General features: G+C 55.2%; 1 protein-coding gene across 2 annotated transcripts in view; it reads left to right on the forward strand.

Moving 5' to 3' along the window:
- Positions 1–238: 238 nt before the first annotated feature.
- Positions 239–21,914, forward strand: part of RAI1 (retinoic acid induced 1) — a 118,371-nt gene continuing 96,695 nt past the window's right edge. For both annotated transcript variants that reach the window (XM_036296256.1, XM_036296257.1), the window contains exon 1: positions 239–656. The gene's annotated coding sequence lies outside the window, so the exon portion shown is untranslated. The remainder of the gene's footprint in view (positions 657–21,914) is intronic.

Consider the following 21,914-nt stretch of genomic DNA (forward strand, 5'->3'; position numbering starts at 1 on the left):
CCTGGCCTAGAGAACAGGCCAGAGGCTGGGAGCACCTGAGAGCGGGGCGTCGGTCCAAAGCCTCTGCTCGAGGGTGCAGCGGTCACCCCAACCTCGTCCTGCGGCGTCCCCAAGCCTGAGACGGAGCATGAACTTTTTGAGGGCTCCGCTGGGACCCACAACCAAGCCTCCCTCCCACAAGGCGCGCGGGCGGCGGGCGGGCGCGCAGTGGGCACGCGGGCCGCCAGGGGGTGCTGTCGGGGCGCGCACGGCCCTGCGGGCGCCGGGGCGCGGGCGAGCGCAGCCAGGCCGCCCGGGAACTTTTTCCTCCCGCTCCCCCTGCGGCCCCCACGCCGAGCCGCTCGCGCCTCTGTGCACCGGGCAGAGCCTTTCCCGCGGTCACAGGCAACGCGTCCGGGTGCGCGGCAGGGCCGGTCCCGGTGCCGCCCCGCCCGCGGCTGGGCCGGGAGAGGCGGACTGGAGCGCGGGCGGCGCGGCCGGGAGGCGAGCGGAGCAGGCCGCCCACTGCGGCCCGAGCGCCGGCGCGAGGAGGGGGCGCGCGGCCCCCCTCCTTCCTGCCCGGCGGGCGGCGGCCGACCCGGACCCCATGGCCACCCGGGCCTCGGGGCCGCGAAGCCGCAGCGCCAGGCCCAGGGCCCCCGAGTGAGCGGCGCGAGGTGAGCACCGAGCGCGGGCGGCGGGGGCGGCGGGGGCGGCGGGCGAGGCCGGGGAGAAGGGGCGCGCGCAGGAGCCCGGCCCCTGCTTTGTGTGGCGCGGGGGGCGCAGGGCGCAGATGGCCGAGGGCGAGCGCAAGGTGGGCGCCCGCGCCGCGGAGGGGGCTCCGGGAATGCGCGCGGCGGCGGGGTCCGGTCGGCCGTGGACCCTGGGAGCGCGGGTCGCGTGTGGCAGGAGGCCCGGCGCGCTCGGGAGCCGAGTGTGTGCGGGGCGTGGGGTGGGGGCGCGGGGCGTTCTGTGGGCCGGAGCGGACCTTTGTGCGCGCGCCCCGTGGGGGGCGGGAGGCCGGCGCCTCCGCGGGGGACTCGGCGGGCGGGGGCCGCAGCCCAGGAGCCAGGGACGCGCGGGGCGGGCGGGCCCGCGTGGGCGACGCGGCTCCAGGGCTCAGCGCCCGCGGCACCGGGGCAGGCGCCGGGCCTGCGCAGGCCGCCACCCGGGGAAGCTGCCCGAGGCCGGGCGCCCCGACGCGGCCAGGCCAGGCTCGCGCCCTTCGGAGGTGGCGTGACGTCCGGGCTCCAGACACGAGAGCCCGTGTCCCCAGACAGCGGCGCGCGGCCAGGTCCACTGCCCCCGCGCAGGGGCACCGGGGGCCGGGGAGACCGACGTCCCCGAGCGCGGGGGGCGAGGGATGGCAGGACACGGGGTGACATTTGGAGCCTTGCTCGCGTCGGAGCCGCCAGGGCCCGAGGCCGCTGGGCCGTGGTCCTCCTTCCGTCCGGGCCGGCGGAGCGGGCCTCCTCCCGGGAAGCCGGGGCGGGGGCGCCGGGGCCGCGGCTCTGAATGGACCGACGGGTAACAATGCGCGTCGGGGGCGGGGGAAGGGCGCCCGCGCTGAATGGCGGCCCGGCCGCAGCCTCAGCGCCGCTCCCCCCGCAGCTCCTTCGCTGGTCTCAGCAGCTCCGAGTCCAGGACCCACGCGGGACCGCGCGCCCCCCTCCCCGCGGAGTGCACCCCGCCCTGTTCTCTCCCAGCGCAGCGTCGTGTGAGGATTCAAGGGCGTTACATCTGGTTGCAATCCAGCTCTCCGGCTGCGCCGGGGCTGCTCAGACCCCGCGCTGACGTCAGAGCAGGGGAATTACTTCTTTTTATTTTATCTTCTTAGATGTCTGCTGCCCTGGGAGGGGCAGGGGTTAGGCGAGCTCTGCTGTGGAGGCGCCAGGGCCCCGGGAGCCCCGGGAGGGGGGCTGGCGGGGGCGGGGGTTCTGCTCCTCTTCCCGCACCGCCGCCTGAGGTCAGGCTCACCCTGGGTGGGACCGCCTTCGCTGCAGACAGTGGGGGCCTCTCCGACTGGCCCCCCTCATCTGGAAGCTGGGAAAGAATCCTTTAGTTTCCCACCCCGCCCCTTGACCACGGTGCGTGTGGTGGGCCCGGGAGCTCCCGGAGGACATCCTTAAGTGCACAGAGAAGTGGCCATTTGTGACATAGAGAGCAGACATTCTTGGTCTGGGGGAGATTCAACCCCAAAATTCTGGCAAAGGCTCTCAAAAGCAAGGGCCTTGGAGGGGAGGAAAGTATACCAAGGGGCGGCGGGGCAGAAGCTGACGGGCGTGGGCCCAACAGGACAGTTCCCATAGCCAGGCACCCCGACCTCCTCCTCAGCTGTCGCTCCACCTCCACACTCTCCCCCTGGACCCAGAGGCCCTGGCCGCCGGTCTGATTCCTCTGTACACTAACAAGTCTGCACCAGTGGCTTTCGAATTCTTGGAGTGGCCTGTGGTGAGAAATGCATCTAGGCCCCACGTGTTCTCCCCAATGTATGCGCTGCAGCCAGGGGTTAGGGAAGGAGGGGCTAGGGAAGTAACGCTTGCTTCCACTTCCTCTGTTGACCTGGTACTTTATATTCTAGTCTATCTAATTTTTTTACATTGCTGGGTGCAACTCACTAACTTGACTTTACAATCCACTAATGGGTCATACCCAGGGTTTGAAAATATTTATAAAATATATTCTCTTGGGGTGGCATTGATTATATAGGTTTCAAGTTACATCTCTATGACACATCATCTGTGTCCTGCACTGTGTATCCCCCAGTCAAGGCATCTTCTGTTAGCGCATATTTGACCCCCTTTACCCTTTTCTACCCTTAACTCCTCGAATTTTCTCTTTTTTAATTACACAGCACATGGGTTTTTCTTCTCGTGCGAAAAATGCAAAAAAAAAACCCCAAAGTACATGGAGTAAAAGTGCCCTGCGCACCCCTCACAGGTACCCAGTTAACAGTTGGAGTACATCCTCCCAGACACTTTGCCACTCACGTGTGCATCTGTCATGCATATGAACCCCTCATTTTCTTTCACCCCAAATGAGAACCACCTCAGGCTCCTATTCTGCAACTTCCTTTTCCCTTTTCATTTGTCCCTGTGAGGTCGCAGGGTGAGGTGCCTTAGGGCCAGGCTTTGGGTGACTCCTGGCTCCACTGCACACTGAATGAGCTATTTACCTTTCTGTGCCTCACTGTTCCTATCTGCACAATGGGAATAAGAACTGTCCTGGCCTCACGGGGCTACAGTGAAGAGTTAATGAGTTAATTACTATCAACTATGGAGCAGTACTTGTCCCTGTAAATGCCAGTTGCCACTATCATCATTATCATTCTGTTTCCATGGCAGCCATTGCTTTTAGTAGCTGCCTGTGGCTGTGGCATGGCTGCCCCCTCTCCTCCTTCTGATGTGGGGCTCCGCAGGAAGGAGGAGGTGGAGGCTGTGGGCACGGGGCTTGCTGGCCCCCAGGGAACAAACATTTTCCAGGGACCCACTGTGTTGAAGGCCTTTGCTTACTGCAGCTGCCCCCAAGAGGTCACACAGCCCAATAGGTGGGCGAGACCCGGCTGATCCCCGCGGGGCAGCACTGTCCTGGGAGCCATGGCGGGGCTTTGTGCAGGGGGCAGGCCCCTGTGACGGCGATGCGGGCAGAAGTGGGGGGGACAGCGGAGGGCAGCATCTCGGTAAGACTTGCCCAGGGGAAGGAGAGCAGAGGGAGATGGGGGATGGTCCCCTGCCAGGCGGGAGGGACAGACAACCTGAGCCTCAGGATTCAGGGGCAAGTGTGCCCAGTCACACCAGAGTGGGGGCTTCCTGGAATGGGGGCTTGGAGCAGGGCTTTAGGCACAGGTGGGTAAGAATGAGGGGGATTCCTGGCAGAGGGAACGCACAGCATGTCTCTGGAGGCTGAAATGGACGTGACCTCTATGGTGGCCAAGAGGGTGGCACTGACTCGGAAGGAACGGTGGCAGAAAAGGCTGGGCTGTTGCTGGGCCTCCTCGCTGGCCTCCCTGCCTCAAAACTATCCCCTCCCGGTGTGGGCCATGCTGCCGCCTGATCTTTCTCACCCACAGCAGATACTCCCCGTGGCTCACGCTGCCTCCTGGGTGAAGTCCAGTCCAGAGTCTTCCCCGGCTGCAGGGCCCTTTCTGGCATCATTCAGCCCCTCCCTCCAGCCCCAGCACAGCCCTTCTTCCCAGGGTGGCCATGTGCACCTCCTGGCTGGTTTCTTCCACTAGGATGCCCTCCACCTTCCTCCCCACCTCCCAAGACAAAACAGAAGTCTTGTCTCTTCCTTCTCTGATGGTTGAGCCAGAGGGAGCGGGAGTCAAGGTAGAAGGAGAGGGAGGCGGAGGGGAGAGGGAGAGGGGGAGAGACAGGCAGAGATATGGGGGGGGGGGGGGGCGGGAGATGAGAAAGAGTGAGGGAGATGCTCTTGTTGCTGAATGGTATGCTTAGGATCAGGAAAGAATTATCCAGGAGAACTATGAGTTCTCATGACCCTGAACATTCATTGGTTCACTCATTTGTCCAGCTGTCCCTCCATTCAGCAGACAGGCCCTCGGTGTTTGCTCCCCAGCCCGGTGCACACACCTTCCAGCCCTCCAGTCTGTGGGCCAGGTGGACAGTGAACGTATAGTTTCTGCACAAAGTGATCATGCTGAGGAGAGGAGGGAGCAGATGCCAGGGCCAGTGTGTGTGTGTGTGTGTGTGTCAGGGGGTGGGGGCATGTTTAGGAGTTGTGGGTTGAAAGCCGGGGTGGTGGGCATCTCCCCTCTCAGGTCCCCTGTAAATTGGGGAGGGTGGACTGTTCGGGCTGAGAAAATAGGGGCCAGTGGGAGGCTGACAGCAGGGCAGGGGGCTTGCTCGGAGTGTTGGACAGGCCCAGCGGGGTCTCAAGAGAAGACGTGAGACTTGCCCAGAGCTCCTGCCTTGGGGACTGGCCTGTCCACAGTGCAGTTTGCGGGGGAAGCATGGGGTTTGGAATCAGGAAGAGGTTTAGTTCCAACTGCTGCTTCAGCAAGCCACTTCCCTTTGTGAGCATCAGCTTCCTCTGGAGGCCCTGAGCTCGGGGTCTTAACACAGACATGGGGGAGGCCAGCCTCGGTTCGAGTCCAAGCACCTGCTCTTCTCTGAAGCTCCAGAAGCCACTTTAAAATGGATGGAGTCCCAGGCCCTCCTGGTTACACTCAGTACACGTGGCTGTCACTCTCATTGCTGAAGGACTTTGCATGAGGAAGAGATTGCTCTTCTGTTCCCATTCGTCCAGGTGGCATCTGAACCGGTGAGGTAACACCAGCCCAAACAACGTTTCTTTCCCAGCCAGGTTGAAGCTGGTAGATTGAGTGGGTCTTTGTTACACTTAGTAGGGCAGGTAAGATTATAGTTTTCTGGCCAGAGTTTATTTCTAAAAAGGGGCTTTGCTCCAGCAACTCTTGACTTCCAGGCAGTGAATGTGGCGGTACAACCACAGACTCATTCGTTCGTTCATTTGTTCGTTCATTCATAAATCACATTGCATACCAGGGTGCGGGGAGCACAGCCGTTAACACGGAGCATTTCTGATACAGCATAGTGGACAAGCACATGTATTTTGGAATTCAACTGCCATGTACTTTGCCATGTGCTAACTTGGGCAAGTTATTTTCTTTACTCAGTCTGTAAAATGGGGAAATGATAGCACCTACCTCAGTGAGTTGCTGGGAAAATTAGTGAGTTAATGCAGATAAAATATTTAAAACAGGGCCTGACGTGGAAACAGCTTGAGAATAGGCCCTTCTCTCCATTGTTTGCATTCCTGCCCTGAAGAATCGCACAGACCAGCTTGGTGCTGACAGAGGCCAGTCGCAGCCAGGACTTTCCTGAGAGGGTGACGCCTGGGAAGGGGGTGGTGGAGAGCTGAGCACCTGCCCGGGCAGGCCAACATCTTGCATCAGCACTCCTTGGCCCTCCTGGCCGTCAGACCTCTCCCTGGGCACCTGGGAGCTCAGCGGGTGAGGGCGGGGCGAGAGCCTAATTCTGCCTGGCACCAGGTGGGCTTCGGATCTAAAGAATTTCAGTATCAAATATCGAAGCTGAAAGTGTTTACTGATTGACATCCTACATTGCCAGCGGCTGCCAGACCATATCTGGGTGTCCTTAGACATCAGGTACCTCCAGCTTTCTTAGCTCTACTTCCTCATTCATCAAATAGTAAAACTAATAGTACCTACTTTTGTTTTTAAAAGGGTTAAATGAGATGGTGCCTCTAATGTACTTAGCTGTACTTGACACGTAGCAAAGTGCTTAATAAATATGCCTATTAGTAATAACAGCCCTCAGAAAACAACATTTGTAAATGAAAAAAATGCCTGAAAGATTTCTTATTGGTGGCTACAGCTCCTTAGAAATGGGAAGTTGTAAAACTTCACTTGCCCTAAAGGGCAAAGAATTACTACAATGACTGGAAATACACTGAGGCTCAGAGAAGTTTAGCTACTGTAGCAAAGTCACACAGTAATTCTGGATGGGTTAGGGAAGGGGGAACCACACTGGATCTTAATACTGTGCTTTCTGATGCTTTGATAGTTATTCCTTCATCAAACAGTTATGGACAATCAGTATTGATATACAGCTGAGGTCACATGGGCCTGTCTTCTGAAAGTTTCTGGTCTGATGAGAAAATGAAATTTATACACGATTATAGTAAGAGGTAAAATAAAAATCACCAGTTCTAGAGGGGGAACCAAGATGGCAGTGTAGGTAAATGCAATACTCACATCCTCCCACAACCACATCAAAATTACACCTAAAATACAGAACAACTATCATTCAGAACCACCTGAAATCTGACGGAATGGAAGTCCCACAACTAGAGGAGTAAAGAAGAAAGCTCGTTGAGATTGGTAGGAGGGGCAGAGGCACAAAGGCACGGAATGGGCTGGTCCGACACCCACGTGTGGTATTTTTTTTTAATCAGAAGGGATATCTTGGTTGTGGAGGCCACCTGGGAGGAGCAAGGCATTCCATCCCCACCCCACCAGACTCCTCAGCCCAGGGTTCTAGTGCTGGGAAGAGAAATCCCCATAACTTTGGACTGTAAAAACCAGCAGGGGTTGTGGCTGAGTGACACAGATGCTGCTAGAAACCCAGGCAGTACTCTTAAAGGGCTGGCACAGACTTGCTTGGACTTGCTCCCTCTGAGCTCCAGCACCAGCTTGGAGGATCCAGGGACATACAGGGAGGAACTAAATTGTCTGTCATCAAGGCAAGAACTTAGGAGCAGCTTTCTCCCAGACAGAAGTGCTCCCAGAGATCTTAGTTCTAAGCTGAGACCCCCCTACCACAGAGCTGACTGGCAGGTGCCATATCTGAGTCAGCCTGGCCCACAACTTCACCTGGTACTGGTGATTCCCTGAGACCCTGCCCCACCCAATTTGCAGCCCCACCCAAGCTATTTGCAGTAGCTTTTCCATACCAATGGCCTGTTCTGCCTCAGGTTTCAGACTTTCCTAAAATCTCTCAAATAAGCAGCAGCTGGACTCATTGTGCCCCATAACTCTCAATAAGTATCTCTAGGCCCATAACTAGCAACAGCCTGCCTTAGTTCACAGTTTGGCCTCTCATGGGCACCTCCAAGCTCAACACAAGTAGCAGCCATCTGCAGATTGCTCTAGCTTGTGCTGGGTGGACCCAGGTAGGGCACAAGCATGACTGACTTTGCACCACCTGGGAAGCCCCAGAGCCAGTGCACCCAGAGGACAGCTTCAGGCCACGCCAGATTACAACACTACTACATCCATGATCGACACACTCAAGGGGCAGACTTGGTGAGCACCAAAGCCTCACAGAAGCAAGTCCTGCTCCATAGAAGTGTCTCCTGCATAGGAGCTCTTCCACTGTATTCACAGTTGGTCCTCACAGCCAGTTGGCTTGGATGTCATTTCCTCCCAGTGATGCCAATAGCAATCAAGCTCAACTACAACAGGACAGTACACACAACCCACACAGAGGTGCACCTAGAGTGCCCAGCCACTGGGCCCTACAGAACGCCTACTACACAAGGCCACTCTACCAATTCTAGGAGACATAGCAGCTCTACCTAATACATAGAAAAAATACAGGGAAGAAGCCAAAATATGGAGACAAAGAAACATGTCACAAATGAAAGAAGAGGAGAAATCTCCAGGAAAAAAAAAATTAAAAAAGGACTAAATGAAATCAAAGCAAGCAAACTGCTAGATACAGAGTTCAAAACAACGATTATAAGGATGCTCAGGGATCTTCATGAGAGCTTCAAGGAACTTAGTGAGAATTTCCAGGATTTTAGTGAGAACATCAAAAACATGAAAAAGGACCAGTCAGATGAAGGATACACTAGCTGAAATGAAGAATAATTTACAGGGAATCAACAGTAGAGGATTCCGAAAATCAAATCAGCGATTTGGAATATGAGGAAGCAAAAAAAGAAAAACAAAAAAAACACCCAATCAGAAGAGCAAAAAGAAAAAAGAATCCAAAAATATGAAGATAGTGTAAGGAGTCTCTGGGACAACTTCAAGTGTACCAACATTTGCATTATGGGGGTGCCAGAAGAGAAGAGAAAGAGCAAGATATTGAACACCTATATGAAAAAATAATGACAGAAAACTTCCCCTACCTGGTGGAAAAAATAGACTTACAGGTCCAGGAAACTCAGAGTCCCAAACAAGAGGAACCCAGAGGCCCACAGCAAGACACATAATTAAAATGCCAAGGGTTAAAAACAGAGATAATCTTAAAAGTAGCAAGAGAGCCTGGCTGGCATGACTCAGTGGTTGAGCATTTACCTATGAACCAGGAGGTCACGGTTCGATTCCAGGTCAGGGCACATGCCCGAATTGCAGGCTTGATCCCTAGTGTGGGGCATGCAGGAGGCAGCCGATCAATGATTCTCTCTCATCATTGTTGTTTCTATCTATCCCCCTCCCTTCCTCTTTCTGAAATCAGTAACATTTAAAAAATAAATAAATATATAAAAGCAGCAACTAAAAAAGCAGTTATCTACAAGGGAGCACCCTTACGACTGTCAGCTGATTTCTCAATAGAAATTCTGCAGGCCAGAAGGGAGTGGCAAGAAATATTCAAAGTGATGAATAGCAAGTACCTACAATCGAGATTACCCAGCAAACTATCATTTAGAATTGAGGGTCAGATAGAGAGATTCACAGACAAGAAAAAGATAAAGGATTTCATCACACCAAACTAGTATTACATAGAGTGTTGAAGGGTCTGAGGAGAACGAAGAAGGAGAAGGATACAAAAATATAAATAATAAAATGGCAGTATAAAATGGTGGCGTCATAAAATGCCTGTACTTGCTGCCTCCCATAACCACATCAAAATTACAACTAAAATACGGAACAATCATCATGCAGAACCACCTGAAAGCTGGCTGAATGGAAGTCCTACAACTAGAGAAGCAAAGAAGAAAGCACATTGAGACTGGTAGGAGGAACAGAGGCACTGAACAGGCTGGTCCGACACCCATGTGTGATGTTTTTTAATTGGGAGGGAGTTCGTCTCTGTGGAGACCACACATGAGGAGCAAGGGGTTCCATCCCCACACCAGCCCCCAAGCCCAGGGTTCTAGAGCTGAGAAGAGAAGTCCCCATAACTGTAGGCTGTAAAAACCAATGGGGATTGTGGCTGAGTGACACGGAGGCTATGGGAGACCCAGGTGTTCTGTTTAAAGAGCTGGCCCACAAAATTATTTGGACTCCCAGCATCAGGTGGCTCTGGGGACCCAGACACATACAGGGAGGAATTGGATTGTCTGGCATCAGGGCAGGAACTTGGGGCAGCTTTCCACAAGATGGGGGTGCTTGTAAGGGTCATTGTTACTGTGTTGGGATCTCCCCTGTTGTAAGGCTGACTGGCAGCTATACCTGAGTCTCCATCAGCCTGGATCACACTGTTCGCTCCACTCTGATGATTCCCTGAGGCCCAGCCCTATCCAATTTGCAGGCCCAACCCAGCTGTTTGCATGTTTTTCCATATGAATGGCCTTTCCTGGCTCAGGCTTCACACTTTGCTAAAGTCTCTCAAACAAGCTGCAGCTGGTGATGGTGTGCTCCAAAGCAATCAATAAAAGGTCCAAAATCTGACCCTAGCACCAGCCTGCCTTGCTTCACTGCTGGGCCTCACTTGGGCACCTCCAAGCCCAATACAAATAGCAAATATCAGCGGTCTGCAGATCCCTCTGTAGCTTCTGTCAGGTGACCCCAGGCAATGGCTGACTTTGTACCTCTGTGGAGGCCCCAGAGCCAGTGCACCTGGTGGACAGCTCAGACCATAACAAATCCACAACTCCACACATCCACAGGCAACACACTTAAGAGGCAGATTTGGTGAGCACCAAAGTCCCTCTGATGCAAGTCCTGCTCCAGAGGGGTGTCTCCTGCACAGCAACTCTCCCACTGTAGTTGCAGCTACTCCTCCCAGCCAGCTACTCTTTTCAATTGACCTGGAGGTCAACTCCTCCCACTGACACCAACAGCAATCAAGGCTCAACTACAACAAGACTGTGCACACAGCCCACAAAGGGGCACACCTACGTGCCCAGCTCAGGTGACTCGGGAGGCTGAGCCACTGGGCCCTACGGGACACCTACTACATAAGGCCACTCTACCAACTCAAGGACACATAGCAGCTCTAACCAATACGTAGAAACAATTACAGGGAAGCAGCCAAAATTCGGAGACAAAGAAACATGTCACAAATGAAAGAAATGGAAGGAAGCGAACTGCTGGATACAGAGTTCAAAATCATGGTTATGAAAGGTGTTAATGAGAGCTTCAAGAATCTTAGTGAGAATGTCAAAAACATGAAAAAGAACCTGCCAGAAATATAGCAATTGGGATATGAGGAATCAAAAAAAACCCAATTAGAAGAGCAAAAAGAAAAAAACCCAAAATATGAAGATAGTGTAAGGAAAGCATGTCAAACTCACAGCCGGCGGGCCACATGCCTCGTTTGACATGTTTGGTGTAAGGAGCCTCTGGGACAACTTCAAGTGTACCAACATTCACATTACGGGGGTGCCAGAAGGAAAAGAGAGAGAGCAATATACTGAAAACAGAAAACTTCCCCTACCTGGTGAAAGAAATAGACTTACAAGTCCAGGAAGCTCAGAGAGTCCCAAACAAGAGGAATTCAAGGGCCCACATCAAGACACATCATAATTAAAATGCCAAGGTTAAAGACAAAGAATTTTTTTAAAAATTTATTTTTTTGTATATTAAAAAAAACCTTTATTGTTGAGAGTATTACAGATGTCTCTCTTTTCCCCCTCCATTGCCCCCCTCCACCCAGTCCCCACCCCACCCCAGGCCTTCACAATCCTATTGTCTGTGTCCATAGGTAATGCATAAATGCATATAAAATCTTTAATCTCTTCCTGCCCCCAACCCCCGTTCCCTCTGAGAATCATTAGTCTGTTCCATTTCCATGCCTCTGATTCTATTTTATTCACCAGTTTATTCTGTTTATTAGATTTCTTATTTGTTTATTTTGATTTTTAGATTCAATTGTTGATAAGTATTTATTGCTTTTTTATTTTTCATATTTTTTGTCTCTTTTTCTTCTTTCTCTTCTTAAAGAATACCCTTCAACACTTCATGTAATACTAGTTTGGTGGTGGTGAACTCCTTTAGCATTTTCTTGTCTGTGAAGCTCTATCTGATCTTCAATCTAAATGATAGCTTTGCTGGGTAGAGTAATCTTGGGTGTAGGTTCTTGCTATTCATCACTTTGAATATTTCTTGCCACTCCCTTCTGGCCTGTAAAGTTTCTGTTGAGAAATCAGCTAACAGTCATATGGGCACTCCCTTGAAGGTAACTCACTGCTTTTCTCTTGCTGCTTTTAAGATTCTCTTTTTATCTTTAACCCTTAGCATTTTAATTATGATGTGTTTTGGTGTGGGCCTCTTTGGGTTCCTCTTGTTTGGGACTATCTATGCTCCCTGGACTTGTGAGTCTATTTCTTTCACCAGGTAGGGGAAGTTTTCTTTCATTATTTCTTCAAATAGGTTTTCAATATCTTTCTTTTTCTGCCACCCCTATAATGTGAATGTTGGTATGCTTGAAGTTGTCCCAGAGACTCCTTACACTTGTTCATATTTTTTATTCTTTTTTTTTTTTTTTTTTTTTTTTTTTTTTTTTTTTTTTTTGCATTCTCACTAAGATCCTTGAAAATCTCACAAAGCATAAAAAAAAAAATTCTCACAAAGCCCCTTGGAGGTCTCAAAAAGATCCTTGCATAACCTTGTAACTGGTTTTAAACTATATATCCAGTAGTTTGCTTTCTTCCATTTCTTTCATTTGTGACATGTTTGTCTCCACATTTGGGCTGCTTCCATGTTTGTTTCTATGTATTGGGTAGAGCTGCTATATATATGTCTTTGAGTTGGCAGAGTGGCCTTGTGTAGTAGGTGTCCCCCCAGTGGCTCAGCCTCCCGAGTCACCTGAGCTGGGCACGCTAGGTGTGACCCTGTGTGGGCTGTGTGCACAGTCTTGTTGTAGTTGAGCCTTAATTGCTGTTGGTGTCAGTGGGAGGAGTTGACCTCCAGGCCAATTGGCTGTGAGGACCAGCTGCCACTACAGTGGGAGAGCTGTTGTGCTGGAGACACCTCTATGGAGCAGTACTTGCTTCACTAGGGCTTTGGTGCTCACTGAGTCTGCCCCTTGAGTGTGTCACTTGTGGGTGTGTAGAGTTGTAATCTGCTATGGTCTGAGCTGTCCACCAGGTGCACTGGCTCTGGGGCCTCCACAGAGGTACAAAGTCAGCCACTGCCTGGGGCCACCTGGCAGGAGCTACAGAGAGATCTGCAGATTTCTCCTATTTGTACTGGGCTTGGAGATGCCCAGGTGTGGTCAAGCTGTGAATCAAGGGAAGCTGGTGCTAGTGCTGTGTCTTGGGACTTTTATTTATAGGTTTGGGGCACCCTGACCAAGCTGCAGCTTGTTTGAGAGATTTTAGCAAAGTCTGAAGCCTGAGCCAGGACAGGCCATTCATATGTAAAAGCCACTGCACACAGGGTGGATGGGGCTACAAATTGGTTGGGGTGGGGTCTCAGGGAATCACCAGAGTGGAGCAAACAAATGGTTGCCAGTCATCCCTGAGACCAGGAGGCCCCAGCACAGGAACAATGACCCCTGCAAGCACCTCCATCTGGAGAAAGCCTCCCCAAGTCCCTGCCCCAATGCCAGACAATCCAGTTCCTCCTTGTATGTGTTGGGTCCCCCAGAGCTGCCACCTGGCTCTTGGTGCTGGAGCACAGAGGAAGTGAGTCTAAGTAAGTTCATGCGCTGGCCCTTTAAATGGAACACCTGGGTCTCCAGCAGCCTCCGTTTCACTGAGCCACAATCCCTGCTGGTTTTTACAGCCCATAGTTGTGGGGACTTCTCTTCCCAGCTCTGGGACCCTGGGCTTGGACCCCTTGCTCCTCATGGAGGCCTCTGGAGAGACGATCTCCCTCCTGATTAAAACATGGCACATGTGGGTGCCGGACCAGCCCGTTCCGCGCCTCCGTCCCTCCGATGTGCCTCCTTCTTTGCTTCTCTGGTTGTAGGACTTCTATTCAGCCAGCTTTCAGGTGGTTCTGGATGATGGTTGTTCTGTATTTTAGTTGTAATTTTGATGTGGTTGTGGGAAGCGGTGAGTACAGGCGTTCACCTATGCCACCATGTTGGTTCTCCCAAAGGGAGAATCTTAAAAGCAGCAAGAGAAAAGCTGTCAGTTACTTACAAGGGAGCGCCCATACGACTGTCAGCTGATTTCTTAACAGAAACCTTGCAGGCCAAAAGGGAATGGCCAGAAATATTCAAAGTGATGAATAGCAAGGACCTACACCCAAGATTACTCTACCCAGCAAAACTATCCTTTAGAATTGAAGGTCAGATAAAGAGCTTTACACACAAGAAAACACTACAGGAGTTCATTACCACCAAACTAGTGTTACATGAAATGTTGAAGGGTATTTTTTAAGAGGAGGGAGAGGAAGAAGAGAAGAGGAGGAGGAAGAGGAAGGAGGAAGATTAAAAATATGACAATAAAATGGCAACAAATACATATCAAGAACTGAATCTAAAAATAAACAAGAAATCTAATGAACAAAATAAACTGGTGAACCTATGGACACAGACAATAGGGTGGTGAAGGCTGGGGCAGGTTGGAAACCAGGTGGAGGGGCAACAGGGAAAAAAGGGGGGACATCTGTAATACTCTCAACAATAAAGATTTTTTTTAAAAAAGGAAAAAACGTCATCTGATGTATTGGGGGGAGGAGGGGAAGAGTCATGCATTCATTCACTGGGGGAGGGGAGCACTGGGTCAGGCTTGGAGCAGTGGTTCTCATGGTGCAAATGTTCTCTGACTGACAAAGTCCTCAGGGGACATCCCTAGTGGGCAGAGGCTAGAGACCTGCTGACCACCGTGATGCACAGGACAGCCTTCACAACGTCATCTGCCCAAATGCCAGCAGTGCCACTGGGGCTGTGGAACCTGGAGAAATAGCAGTGGCCAAGCCTGGTAGGTGAGCACACATTAAAGAAATAATTGCACTTATGTCGATTTAATTGTAATTGTGTTGCAAGCTAAGGAGGTAAAGTGCGGAGTGAGGCAAGAAGCTTTCCACTCTATGGTGGGGATGACTTTCAGGAGGTCTGTCCAGGCAGGAGGCACAGCCCAAGCGAAGGCTCAGAGGCAGAAAAGTCAAAAGGTGTCTGGTGGGAAGGGCGGGCACCTGGGGTGTCGGAGCAGACAGTAGAGCATGACCCAGCCTAAAGGGCTTCCAGAGGTGGCGAGAAGATGAAGGCCAGAGGACCTCTCACCTTGGTCTAGTATAAGAGAACTACAGCTCCCAGCGTGCTGTGTTTTGGGGGACTGAGCCAAGGGGGCCCAGCCTCTGCCGCTTTTCTCACGTGAATCCTTCTGATAGGTGGGGAAGAGAAGCAGGAAAAGAGAAGAGAAAGAACAATGTTTTCATTTCAAACAGATAGGGTGGGAAGTTGGGAAAGAATAGGGTTTAGGATACCTTTGAGATAAGCACAGAAAATCACCACTGTGGCCCAAAATAGCACTAAAAGCAGACGTGCCAAATCAGACTTAATTGAGTGGCTCTCTCTTCTTGAGTCCAGCAGGATGTGGATGGAGCTGGCTTTGTTCCCTTGGGGTAACATTGTCCCCTGGGGCCCCGCTCTGGCTAATTAAACATAGAGGCTCTGGTCTGGGGGCAGGCAGGAGCCTGGGGAGCATTCCCGAGGCCAGAGGTGGTGACTGGGGGGATGCCTGGCAGCAGGGCAGGTGGGTGAAAGCGGAAGTGGAAGGGGCCTGGTTCCTCTAATTGAATGCTTGCCTGTCTCTGGATGCTGGGGGATCAAGGAGAAAAGCCATCATTTACCGAGTGCCTGCTGTGGTGCTGGGCACTGGTGGTTCTACGCCATAACTGCCCTGTAGATTGTCAAGGACACGGAAGCTCAGAGAGGTTCAGTGACCTGCTTGAGGTCACACAGCAACCCAGTGGCAGAGCTCAGATTGGAGACTGGGTGGGTTGGGCTCCAAAGCCAAGCTCTGCCTGCTGGTCACTCGTTCACTTGGCAGATAGTTCGACAGAAGGGAGCCTGGGTTCTGACTGAGGCAGTTTAGTCTGTGGCTTTCTCTGCAGCATCCTGACCTGTCCAGTGAGCAGAGCCATTCCTGTATCCTGAAGTCACTGTAAGGGTTAAACGCTACAGGAGGGAGGAGGGAGGCCGGTGCAGCCCCTGGCCACCCAGGTGGCAGGGTGCAGGAAATGCACCCTGGTGGAGCCAGCAGAGTGGGGTATCTTTGTGCACTATCAGTGTTGGGTTTCTTCACTTGGAAGGAGAGAAGGTGGAGCAGGTGGTGTGGAATGTGGGTGTTTGTTGTCCTGTTTCGCCTCTCCCAGGGCTTCCTGAGGCTCTGCAGAGAGCTGCTCAGCACAGGCAGGACAGGGCACCCACCGGTGAGGCCCGCAGTGGACCCTGTGAGCCCTCATCCCCGAGCCTGGGGTACCCAAGAACCCCAGAAGGAGTAAGGGGTGGGTGAGGGCCATGAAACCAGGGCGACCCTCCTGGGCCCATTTACCTCCTTATCTCCTGGCAGCCAGTGGGCGGCTGGGAAATCAGGGGCAACCCTCCTGAGGGACCAACAAAACGAGGCTTTTCCCCAAAGGAGGGGGCGTTGCCCGGGCCTCTCCGGCTCCCGCCCCCGCCCCGCCCCTGGCTCCGGCAGGCTCCCGCCCCACCCTCCACACCGGGAGGCAGGGAAAGGCTGCAGAGCCTTGGCAGTGCGGCCAGGTTGGCCGGGTGCCCCTCGCACTGGGTGGACTGGAGGAGCCGTGGCCGAATGGGGTGGCTGTGAGTCAGGGGTCACGGGGATGGCTGCTTCCGCCTCCCTCAGCTGGCTGGGAAGGCAACTGGGAGAGGAAGCCAGGCCCACAGGTAGCAGAGGCAGATCCAGGGGAGCCGCAGGGAAAGCAAACAAACGGGGCTTTGTGCGGCTGCGACGGCGGCTCGGACGGAAAGCCGGGCCTGCGGCGCAGGGAGGGGGGGAGGGGGCAGGCCGTGGCTCTCGCGGCCCCAGCCCCCGGCCGGCGGCCAGGAATCGGGACGCCACTCCGTGGACAGGCACCCGGGGCCACTTCGCCCCTGACAGATCGCGGCTCGTTCGCCCGCCGAGCCGGGGCCGTCACCAAGGAGAAGCGGGAAGCTGGGCGCCGGGCCCGGCAGGGCGCTCGCGTCCCACCCCGTCCCCATTGTTGCGGGGAGGGCCCTGGGTAAGGGACCAGCGGGGCTCCCGGGAGGGCAGGCGGGCCGCTCGGAGCTGTGGGCGCTCCGGGGGCTCTGCCGCCAGCACCCGAGGGACCGGGTTCGCACCGTAGAGCCTGGCGTCCGGGCACAGGCGGGGAGCCGGTGCCCCCGGAGTCTGGGGGAGCAGTCACGGAGCTGGGGGGCGGGGCCGGCGGGGCGGAGGCGGGGCCGGCGGGGGAGGCTGTGGCTCCGGGCCCGCCTCCAGACAGGGCGCCCGCCTCCGGGGCCATTTCCCCTCCTCCCGACCCGGAGGGCGCGACCAGCGGCGAGCCGAGCTTCCAAGGCTTCGTGCCCCCGCTCCCGCCTCCTACTCCCCCACCCCTGCTCCCGGGCTCGGCGCCCCTCGTCCCCGACTCCCCGCCCCTCCCTTCCCGGGTCCGGCCCCCCGCCCCCAACTCCCGGGCTCCCCGCCGCCCGCTTGGCCGTAGGGCCCACCATCTCGGCCGCGGCCGGGCCTCCGCGGACGAACCAGCCCTGCTGGGAGGGGCGGAGCCTCCGGTCGCCATGGCAGCGAGGGTCCCGGCGTGCTTCGCGGTACCGGGGCCCCGCCCCTTCGCTGACCTCGGGTTCCCCGGCCCGGTCCTGCTCCCGGAGCCTGCAGCCCGCTCTCCGCGGCCCACGGCCCGAGGGCAGGGGCCGGAGCGGACGCGCGGCGGGGAAGGGGTGCAGTGGGGAGGGACTCAGGCTTGAAATAAAACCACTTTCCAGCCCTAAGCATTTCTGTTTAATTAATTTATCAGGTTATTAACGTTGATTTTAGAAAGACCTACAAATACAGGAAAACAAGTAAAAATTCTGATTCCACCATAGGACGTAACTATTCTTCACATTGCTTTGTAAGCATACAGTGAACATAAATAGAGTAAATATAAAGTGCACTTGGTTTTGTAGGCAGGTGGTGGTGTTAATAGCTTCCCCCTCACTGTAAATGGAGGACAGGCTTATTACAGGCTTGGAAAATATGACAAGTTAAAAACAATTCACTCCTGCTCCTCGCCTCCTGTTCATGGTGGTTTGGGTTGCTGTTCTCTGTGAGTATGCCATCCCTTCGCTTGTAAATACCATGTGACTCCTGCTTTTCTCAGTGTTGCATGTAATGCTCGCTTTTCCTGACTCTGAGGGTGTGGAGGGAAAAGGAACCACATTCTGGGAGAGCTTCCGCCAAGAGCGGTCCCTCCGCCCAGCTCACCACCTGCCGCTCCTGGAGCTTCCCCGAGGCCACTAACTCTGATCAGCAGCGTGGGCCTGGGGGGCCCCCCAGCCTGGACAGGGACACTGAAGGCTTGTGGGCCCAGTTGAGATTCAGACTCCAGCAGCAAGGGGCTCTGAGCGCCCCAGATGGGCAAAGGTGCAGCAAGGCCTCAGACCTCAGCTCATCTGGGTCCTCCTGTGCCCAGCTGTGTTCAGACTCAGATCCCTTGTGGGTCCTGTGACCCACCTTCTGCTCCCTCTCTGTATCCTAGAAGCCAGTGTCTGCTGCCCCGAGCACCTTGGCCTCTCCCTGGGGGCATGAGGGCCTGGTACCAGGTGGAGCCTCTGCTCAGCTGCCCTTACCCTGGCGTGTCCCTGCTGTCAGGCCCTCTCTTCTCCCTCATTCCTGAACAGTGCGATCACAACACATGCAAGGCTGTGTGAAACAGGCCTTGGAAAATCAGTTGCCAGGGATGGATTGGCATTTAAAAGGTATCCAAGGATAGGGGGAGGGGGAGGAGCCAGAGACAAGAGCATGTAGGGCCCTGTTCCCCAGCAGCAGCTGGGTGTAGTGGATGGAGAATCGCCGAATGCCCCTGTCCCTGGGGGTTATATCCACAGCGCCAGACACCGTGCCCCACCGGCCATCACCTGCTGCCACCACTGTGTGTTCCAAAGTGAAAAGATGCAGAGCAATGTTGTGAGCCTGAAGCCAATGGCCCTATAAATTATATTCTCTGAACAGGTTTCTTCATTTATAAAATATTTAAGACACATTTCGCTTTACCTGTAGCAAGGAGGCAGTCAGGTTGGGGCTGAGATTGATGTTCAGAACATGATGTATTTATCTGGATTTGCTCTTCTGGACTGGGTGCCGCCTGTACTGTGGAGTGTAACCAGGTGGCAAGCGTGTGTGTGGTTGTGCTCTGGGCTATGTGTGCAGGTGTATCTGTGTCTGTTTTGAGGGATTCTGTACATGGGCGGGGTGATGGTTCTTGCATGGTTGCATCCAGGCACAGTATGAGTCTGTGGGATCGCTGAGGATGTGCCCGTGAGAGTGATAGGTGCGTACAGTGGGGGTGTCTGTGTCCGACTGGCCGATGTGTGGCTGTGTGTGTGTCTGGGTAGTGGAGCTGCGCGGAGGGGCTGTCTGCCTGAGTGTGCCTTTGCGCTCACATGTGTGGTGGTGTCCACAGTGCTGGGGGCAGGCTGTGCTCCTCTGGGTGGTGCGTGTACCTGTGGGCAGGGGGCCTGGTTCTGCCTGTGTGCTGTCCTATGTCCTGTGGTGTGAGGCCTGTTGCTGGGCCCATGGGGAGTGTGTGTAGGACTTTTCCCACCCACCCAATCAGTGGCGGAGGGAATGGCCACTGGCTGCCTTTGCCCGGCCCTCGGCACTGAGAGGAACTCAGTACCTGGCAACCCTGAGTTCTGCGACCCGGCCTCAGGCTCCAGGAAGAACTGCTTTGGCGCTGCAGGAACACCGACACCTCTGACCCTCTCCCTGCAGAACTGGGCCTTCCCTGGCCTGTAGCTCAAAGACCAGTGCGAGCCCAGGGGGCAGGGTGGCTTAGGCCGGCTTCACAGGTGGGAAACAGGCCCAGAGGGCGTACAGTCTGCTGGTGGCCAAATGCAGAGCAGGGCTAATACTCTGTCTGGGACAGTCCCTCCCGGGCCTGTTTCCTCTTCTGCTACACAGTGCAGGGCATCGGGACTGGAAGGCCAAGGCACAGAGGAGTCGGGGTTTGCCAAGGATCGCTGCGTTGAGTCCAGTCAGGAGGCAGCAGCAAGAATGAGGAATGATGGGAAGATCCCTGCTCCGGGCCCTGAGTCCCAGGAGCGTCCCAGCTCTGGGGGTGACTGCACTTGGCACGTTGTCTCTGCCCCTTCCCCAGCTGCAGCCCCTGGCCCAGAGGGGACCCAGTGACATGGAACGTGGCCGGAATTTGGTTCTCCTCCGCCTGTGACAGCCCTCAGCTCCCCTCCCGCCTTGGCAGCTAATGCATCTGTCACTACTTCCCTAACGAGGCTGCTGAGGCCCCTCTGGGACGGACACCTCCTCAGGCCAGCCAGCAGCTGGGGGGCCGTCTCAGGGTCAGGTTGGAAAGAGGGGGACCAGGCCTCTCTCCGGCCCACAGTCCCCAGCCTTCTCAGCTCCTGGGGGCATGGAGGCCCAAACCGGCCGTGGAGCCAGCTGGGTGCGGCGAGGGGTGCCCAGGGACCTGACAGGCAGGAGTGCCCACCCAGCACCCATTCTTCTTTGGCCCTGTGGCTGTTTGTAGTAATAATGCTTCATCTGGTCAGACATCTACAGGCCTGCGGTGCCAGGGCTGAAGTCCGCTATGATTTGGGTGTTCATACTCCCTGCCCTTGGGGAGGTGTGGCCCAGGGGAAAGACAGTAACCAAATAGGCTGTTTGTGTCATTACACATTCCTGTGTGGATCGCGAGTTGTCACAAGCCGAGACAGGCATGCAGAATGCGTAAGTGTCTGCCGGAGAGAGGACGCCTGTGCCTCGCTGGGGTGCCCGGCACCTACCGGGCTCAGCTAGGATCGAGTGAGTGGGGAGACCCAGATTCTTGCCCCAGGCCACTGCCCACCTTCTCTGGGCTCCTTGGGGCCTAGAAGTTTCCTTCCAGCCCCATCACCTCTGAGTGGAACTCAGGCAGCCGATGCCTCCTTCAGTGCTCCCTGCCCTCCCTGCCAGGGCCCTCAAGACATCCGCCAGCAACAACTAGACTGTGGGATGCCCGAGGCACTGCCCCAGGGGATGCCGGGAGCCGCCGACAGCACAGCTGCTGCCTCAGGCTCCACCTGCCATGTTGTCTGAGCCCCTTTGCTCTCACAGAGCCCCTGGGCTGGGCGGGAGGAAGCCGGGCGAGATGAAATGGGGAGGCAGTCCCTGTTGCTGGGAGGGCGGCCTTGAGCCTGGCGCTCACTGGCTCGCTCGCTCACTGGCTGGTGCGTGTGTATTGAGTAACTGTTCGCTGCCAGGCAGTGCTCTGATGAGACCTCCTGCCGCCTCCCGCCCACGGACCATTCGGAAGGCCCACCAGTGTTTGGGGTTAAAATTCAAGTGCAGTGAGCAGTCCTTGGGGAATTTCACCCGTTTATCGCTCATCTTCCCTCAAAGCTGTGATTGTGGCACTGACTGCATCTGGTCCGCCCAGCTGCAGCCCCCTCCCCTCCCCTGCCTTTCAGAAGCTGTTCCGCTGCCTGGACCAGGGCCCCTCTCCCTCTCTCACCCTTGAAATCCCTCCCTGCCCCTCCATAGGGAGCCGCTGTGCCCTGGGATCTGCCTGGTCCCTCTCTTGGGTGCAGCAGCCCAGGGTGAGGGTGTGCCCTGTCCCCTAGACCCACAGACTGCCCAGGGAAGGCACAGGTTTGGCTGCAGCGCTGCCCTGAGCCCCCTGCACAGGCTGGGCCCGGGGGGGTGGGGTGGGGGGGGGAATGATGGGAGCATGGAGGAAGCCCTGAGACAGGTGCTCTCTGTGGGACCTGCCAACACTCCCCTCCCCCAGGTGCAGCCCTCTCTCTCCCTCTCCTCTCTCTGCAGCAGGAAGGCGGGAAGGGAAGAGGGAAGAGGTGCACCTTGGGCTTTCTCCAAGATGGCCCCTGCCCCTTGCCCTGCCTTCTCCTCTATCATCTGCGTCCCGGGCCCTCCTTGCTGCCCTCTTCAGCCCCTCCTCCCCTCGGGTCTGCATCAACCACATCGTCTCTCAGATGGGCTCCTGAACATCCCTCTTGCCAGCTCAGGCAGGACTGGCCCAGCGGTCAGCGTGCTGGTGCAGGGGTCAGTGCTGGGCTCTGCCCCCCAGGGCTCCTGTCTGGCCAAGGTGGACAGAAAGAACTTGAACTCTAATGTAAAAAGAACCTTTAGAGCAGTGGTTCTCAACCTTCCTA

Source organism: Myotis myotis, unplaced genomic scaffold (assembly GCF_014108235.1).
Source record: "Myotis myotis isolate mMyoMyo1 unplaced genomic scaffold, mMyoMyo1.p scaffold_m19_p_29, whole genome shotgun sequence".
NCBI lineage: Eukaryota > Metazoa > Chordata > Mammalia > Chiroptera > Vespertilionidae > Myotis > Myotis myotis.